This window comes from Malurus melanocephalus, unplaced genomic scaffold (assembly GCF_030028575.1).
Source record: "Malurus melanocephalus ecotype Western Australia unplaced genomic scaffold, MMel_1.1 scaffold_44, whole genome shotgun sequence".
Classification (NCBI taxonomy): domain Eukaryota; kingdom Metazoa; phylum Chordata; class Aves; order Passeriformes; family Maluridae; genus Malurus; species Malurus melanocephalus.
Window position 1 is genome coordinate 2684901 of NW_026623276.1, and position 6467 is coordinate 2691367.

General features: G+C 43.4%; 1 long non-coding RNA gene across 1 annotated transcript; it reads left to right on the plus strand.

The window, feature by feature from the left end:
* Nucleotides 1-4848: 4848 nt before the first annotated feature.
* On the plus strand, nucleotides 4849-6448 carry LOC130572907 (uncharacterized). The gene is made up of 3 exons (XR_008965271.1): nucleotides 4849-5281; nucleotides 5833-5919; nucleotides 6022-6448. It is a non-coding gene; the product is annotated as an uncharacterized LOC130572907 (long non-coding RNA).
* Nucleotides 6449-6467: the final 19 nt, after the last annotated feature.

A 6467-nucleotide genomic window follows, 5' to 3' on the forward strand; every position in this document is an offset into this window, starting at 1 on the left:
AGAGGGAACGCGCAGGGCGGGAAGCGGCGCGGTTCGCGCATGCGCAGCTGGCTGTGTGAGGGCGTCGCCATATGGGAATGTGAAATAAGGAATGCAGAGACACTGCTAATTAAAACGTGCATCTAAGGACCGGAGGATGTTTAGAAGAGCATGTAGTGACCGAACAAGGGGAGATCGCTTCAAACTGAGAGAGGGTAGGTTTAGATTAGGTATTTGGAAGAAATTATTTTCTGTGAGGGAGATGAGGCACTGGAACAGGTTGCTCAGAGAAGTTGAGAGTGTCCAATTCCTGGAATTGTTCAAGGCCAGGCTGGATGGAGCTCTGAGCAGCTTAATCTGGTGGAAAGTGTTCTTGCCCATGGCAAGGGTCTTGGAACCAGATGATCTTTAAGCTCCCCCTCTGGCTGCGATGTCGTGGTGGCTCAGCCTGCTCACACCTCTGGGCGCCTGGGTGGGTTGTCCAAGCCTCATCCTTTGCCAAAAAGAAGGGAAAGCGATGCCATGTGTCATGGGGACTATGGGGATGAGGTGACTGTGGCCCACACTGTGTCAGTGGCTGACACCTCATGCCTGGCAGCCATAGTGAAGTGCAAARTGAAGACTCAACTGAGAGGGGACCTCATTAATGTGTGTAAATGTCTCAAGGATGTCAAGAGGATGGAGCCAGGCTCTTCTCAGTGGTGTCAGGCAATAGGACTAGAGGCAATGGGCAGGAACTGATGTACAGGAAGTTCCACCTGAACATGAGGAAGAACTTCTGTACTGTGGGGGTGACCGTGCACCAGAACAGATTGCTCAGAGAGGCTGTTGAGTCTCCTAAACTGGAGATACTCAAGAACCATCTGGGCACAATTCTGTGGCATGTGCTCTAGGATGACCCTGCTTGGGCAGGAAGCTTGGACACGACCATCCTCTGTGGTTCTTTCCAACCTGACCATTTCTGTGTATCCGTGATTTTGTGATTCTGTGTCCCACCAAGTTCCTGGTGGTATTACAGCAGATGTGCTTGCAGTAGCATTTTCTCACTGTTTGCGGGCCCCTTCTTACAAGTATGTTTGCAGTTGCCTCTGAAAGAGGTCACTCAGCTGCTGTGCAGACACCTGCCAGCCCCTTTGGCACAGGTGTRTCATGGTGCCTGCATATGTTACTTAGGTGTAAGTCAGAACAGACTTGTTGGTGTCTGGGAGATTAAAGAGGGGTTTTGGGTGTGTCTTGGTCCTGCACTGTGTCCACTCCTCTCTCCAGAGCACTCAGTTGGCTCAGTGAGCTGCTGTTTTGAGTCCACTTACCCAATTTGTTTTGCTTTCCTAAGTTAAGCAGTAACCCTGAAGGTGCCAGCTAGCTCTTTTGTTCTGTGTATTCTGCAAAGTGTTTCACAAATCATTCTATAGCACAACCACCTATTTGTGATTTTTGCCATGGTCTGGGATATTTCAGTCCTTGCTCCACTTGTAAAATGTTTATATTTCACCTAACCTTACATCATGACTTTATTACTTCAGGTTGTTTCTGTGTCTGAGCCTGTTGTCTACATTGGCAAGTAAGAGAAGTTCCGAACAAAAAATTGAGGATCTGTCATGTACACTCCTGTTGTAGCAGTCCAGACCAGCTTTTGTCACTGTGGATGCAGTGACAGCTGGAGTTCAAATACATTGGGTATTCTAGGGATGTTACTGTGGATTTGGTTTCCTTCAAAAGGAAYCCATTATGCACGCTCCAAGACCCTGCATGATAAGTAGGAGCGATCAGAGGATTCCCTTCAAAAGTGAGCTGTTGATCCTAACTAGAATACTAATGCAGAGGTACCTGGTGCATACCTAGTGTGCTCTATCCACATTACTTTCCTAAAGGTAATCTGAAGTAGGTCCTACCTGAAATGCACATAAGTGTATCAAGATCTCAATGTTCGGTAGCTTTGCTGTTCATATCCACTCCTATCAGTATGTTCTACTTGCCAATATAGAAACAGTCTCTGTTTATTTGACTGTGAGTTCACCTAGTGATGTGTATACACCACTAGAGATTAGCGTGATAAACATCAGCCAATAGGCATGAAAGGTGTTAGAAGAAAAGTTTTTAATTGGAGTATGTGACAGGGTTCTCCCAGAGATTACTGATTTCCTTTAAGATTTCTGGTTACAGTTCACTGATCTGAGAGACCACAGAAGTGTTTTAGTGTTTGGTTCTGTACATACTCATTTGTTAATGCTTGAAGTATTTACAAAGGGGTTATTTTTGTTTTTATAATAAACTTTTTAAGTCTGTTTCATAATCTTCAAAATGTTATAATGATTTCTATTGTTACCACATTTATGGGATTGTTGGAAATTACTGTCAAATTTCCGAATAACATAATTTTGTTTGAATATACATCAAATTTACCTGGAGATATTCTGTTTTGCCTGTAAAGTTTTTTGTCTCTTTGTTAACTGAAACAGGGAACTGCCTTGCTTGGTAAGTCCTCTTTCTCGACATACTTCATTGAAGCACAGTTTGTACTGGACAAATGGGAATTTTCAGCAGCTGTAGTTTTTTTTTTAAGCTAATAGGAGGAGATGTTATTTATAACTCCCTGTAGCAGCTCCTTTTTAATGCATGATAATCTGCTCTGACTTTATAATTAATGCAGCAACATGTGGTCCCCTCTCTCCTTGAGTAACTGACGGARTATTTTCCAGATGAAGGATATTTTAATCACTGGACTGCGTGTAAATTTCCTGGAGGAWGATAAAAGCATTTATTTATGTTATTATCTTTATAAATTTAAAATTWTGTTTTCCCATGTCTCTTTCTTAGGAACATGGAGCAAGTAAACAGATTTTCTCACATCCTTCCATGAAATAGTAATTTGCTGTACAGCAGGGAAGAAGTAAAGTAGCAGGCATTCTTATAAAGCATTCAGCTCGAAAATTTGGAAAAACTTAGTTCATGGGATAGAAGAATACCAGTAATTTTCCAGTTTTCTACAGAAGGTGGCAGCATTTTGAAGCACTGATGTCAGTGTGAACTTGCTTCCAAATGTTACTGTTTAAAGAACATAAACTTTACACAAATTTCCTCAGAATTTGTGTAAAGAAGTGGTGAATGTAAACAGGAGTGCTTGSRCATGAATTATTGCAGAACTGGGGAACCTGGGAAATAAGAAGAAACTGCATTCACATAGGTGGAGTATGTGGATAGGCCAGATTTAACCCCGAAAGGATTCTTTGTGAATCAGCCTCGTTTACCACTGCGGTAATACTGCTGGAGTGCCTCTTGTCTGCAGCCAAATGAAAAATTACTTGTTTCTAGGTGATGTCTTTTTTTTTTTTTTTCACAGAGTAACTCAGCTGATAATGGATCACTCCACAAATTGCAGCGAGTACCCTGCTGGGCTACAGCTTTGGGAGATGACTCTCATCAAAAAGRGGAAGCTTATATTATTTTCTCCACTTCCTTTCCCCACTACCAGCAATGTTCTCCAGCTCCTTACCTCATGCCAGCCTCCATCTAGCACCTGAGGGACCCCCACAGACAAGCAAATTTAACTTCCTGAGCTAGCAAAAAAAAATAACCCAGTGGAAAAACTGAATCATATTCTACCAGAGTAAGAAAGGCTGCRGACATATGACTGGAATCAGGAGAATAAGAAAAGGCAGGGGAGGAGGAAGTGCAAGCCTTCCCCTTTTGGCATGAGGGAGCTGTTAACATTGACAGCTGCTTGTGAAACTGCAGCCTTAGGGCGGGCTACGTAGTTACAGGCTTGAGCTCTTGATCCCAAACTCAGTCCCAGCGGTCCTGTCAGCACGCAGATCTTACTGTCTCCTTTGACAGACAAACACACTCCCAGCCTGCCCTGCTGCTTATCAGACATCCCATCTGAGMAACGAAGTGATGACAGACAACCAAGAGGCAGGAGCTGCTTAACCCTTCACCGGTAATTAACCTTGCAAGCAGTGCTCGCGCCTCAGAATGCCTCAGACAGGTGAGGTAAAGGCCACATGGGAAGCTCATTTAAACCAGTGGCTTTCTAATCACTCCATAGACAGAACCGTTAAGGAACCGGAGGAGCAGCTGAGACAGCACAGGGGCCCGATTTCCCTCCCTTCAGCAGATTCAAAAAGTCCCTCTGTCCTAGGAAGAAGGGAGAGGCTGATTTTTGCATCTGTAGTAGAAGGAATGAGACAGCAAAATTGGATCCTTCAGAGGRAAAGATAGTTATCAATGAAGGACCACTGTCTGGCGGATTTTTCCTTCTGCTGGAAGGAAAATCACCAACAAAAACAAACCCAAAACGTGCCTGAGATATTCCACAGCAGATTGGCTGCAGCAGGAGTTACTTGGGGGGACCCAGTATGTATGCTGGAGGTCAGTGGCAYGTCCCCAGGGAGAATCTCTTGGGCTTTTTTATACCTTCCTCTTTCTGTTCATTGTGTAGAGCATTCCAAGGCTCTTTTTGACCAGCTGGCTTGCTGGGATGAGACCCCCAGCAAGTGGCACAAGTTGAAAGTCGTGCGTGTTACAGCAATTTGATGGCTCAGGGAACAAACTTTTTTTTCCCCCTCAAGGTGATGATGCATTGAACTGAATCAACCTGGGGAGGAGTAGAGTGCAGGGCTAAAAGTCTTCTTTCTAGCAGTTGTAAAAAAAAATTGGCATGAGCTATGTAGCTATAGCAGTTGTAGCTGAAAGAGGCAGTTCCCCTCCGAAATTTCTGTGTAGATGGCATGTGGGGCAACAGCGATTGGAGAGTGCCCTGACTGCCTGGAATTAAGAGCTTTTCAGGGCAATTAGCTGAAAAAGCAGGGGGCCATGTTCAAAATGGGGGGAGGTAGAATTTGAACAGTTGYTTTAATGTTTTTCTTTTTGTAGGGAGGCAGGAAAAAAAACTGGGCTTGGATTTACCCACTTTGCTTGCATGCTGAGTATGAGTTTGTTGGCATTTTTTCAGGGGAAGAGGGGAACAGGGATAAAAAGGACTGCAGATAGCTGCATCTGGAGGGAAGGCTGGCAGCCAGTTTAGAGATTTGGTTCCAGGCCAGAGAGTGGATAGATGTGTGAGCAGTACACAGGGATCCAGACCATTACAGAAAAAAAAGGGGAGGAGGCTTTTGTCCGAAACATTTGGGAACTGCTGAGATAAAGTAAGCTGCTCCATTCGGTTGACTTGAAGGACTCACAAAGTTGACTTACATTTCAGCTGGAAATTGCAACTTGCAGCACAGAAGAGAAGGAGAAGCTTCCTGAACCACAACTGGGGAATAATTCTTGAATGTGGAGCCTTTTCCCAATCTCTATAATGGTAAGTTAGAGCCTTGGAGTGACTGAACTCTGCAGCAGTCAGTGTGTTGGTATGTGAYGTGTGACACTCAGTGCTGCAATGACAGGACCATGTTGATGTGCTTGGRGTCACTGCTGCTTTACTGGCATACCAGCTTCCATGGAGTTGTAGACTGTTGTCCACAGCCCTTTCTGCTACATATTTTAAATGGTGCTGTTACATGTCTTGGTTTCTAAAAAGAGCATTAATTGGTCTGTTCAGTGTAAAATGTACAGTCTGGGTTAGTTTCTCTTTATTCAAAGAACCATATTGTATAATGGAAATTTTCAGGTTTATTTTCTTTTATTTTCTTTTTTTTTTTTTTTCTTGCGAGGAGTGGACATGGTAATTTACACCTTAAAATCTTGGTCTTTTTCATCTGGTTGTAAGACAGCTGAGAAGATCACAAACAGCTCTTGAGTGACTGAAGGCCTCACAGATTAAAAGAACTGTACCATGCATTGACACCAAGGGTAAAGTGAGAAGACGTGGATGTTCTGAAGCATGTATGTGTTATCTCCTTTTTTGGGCAGGAGGGTTGCACTTGACAATCTCTAGAGGACCCTGCTGAGTTCAGCTACTACGGGATTCTGAACTAGGAAGGAAGTTTTCTTGAAGAGGTAGGTGTCTGCAGTGTTTGTGGCTTAGAATTTCATTTTCATTCTATTCCACCTTCCCAGTAATGAGTACATTGATAACTAACAACTTTTTCCCACCTTCAGCATTACATATCCCTGCTGATGCCTGGATATTCAGATCACATGAAAAGCCAAATAAAGACTCTGTGAATTCACACTGCTTTGAATAGAGGGCACATTGTGGACTTTGGCTCACTTGTGAAACTCTGTGTGAGGTACAAAGTTAATACACAGCAAAAATGTTTATRGCATTTTGTGTGTACCCTGTAAGATCGGAGGTAAATGTCTGCATTTTTGGTTTCAGAAAATCTGACCGGAAAGCATGAAGATAGCCATAGTAAAATTTGATTGTTACCACCTTGTACACTGTGTTTTGAACAATGCATTTTCCCTGATGGGGTATAAGGAAAAACACTGTACATCGGTGGTGGGGGGGAAGCCCCAGCTTAATGGATTTTTGCTTGATGTAGCTTTAAAGATGTCTCATGGACATTTATATATAGGATTGGACCTAAATGAAGTAAGACAGT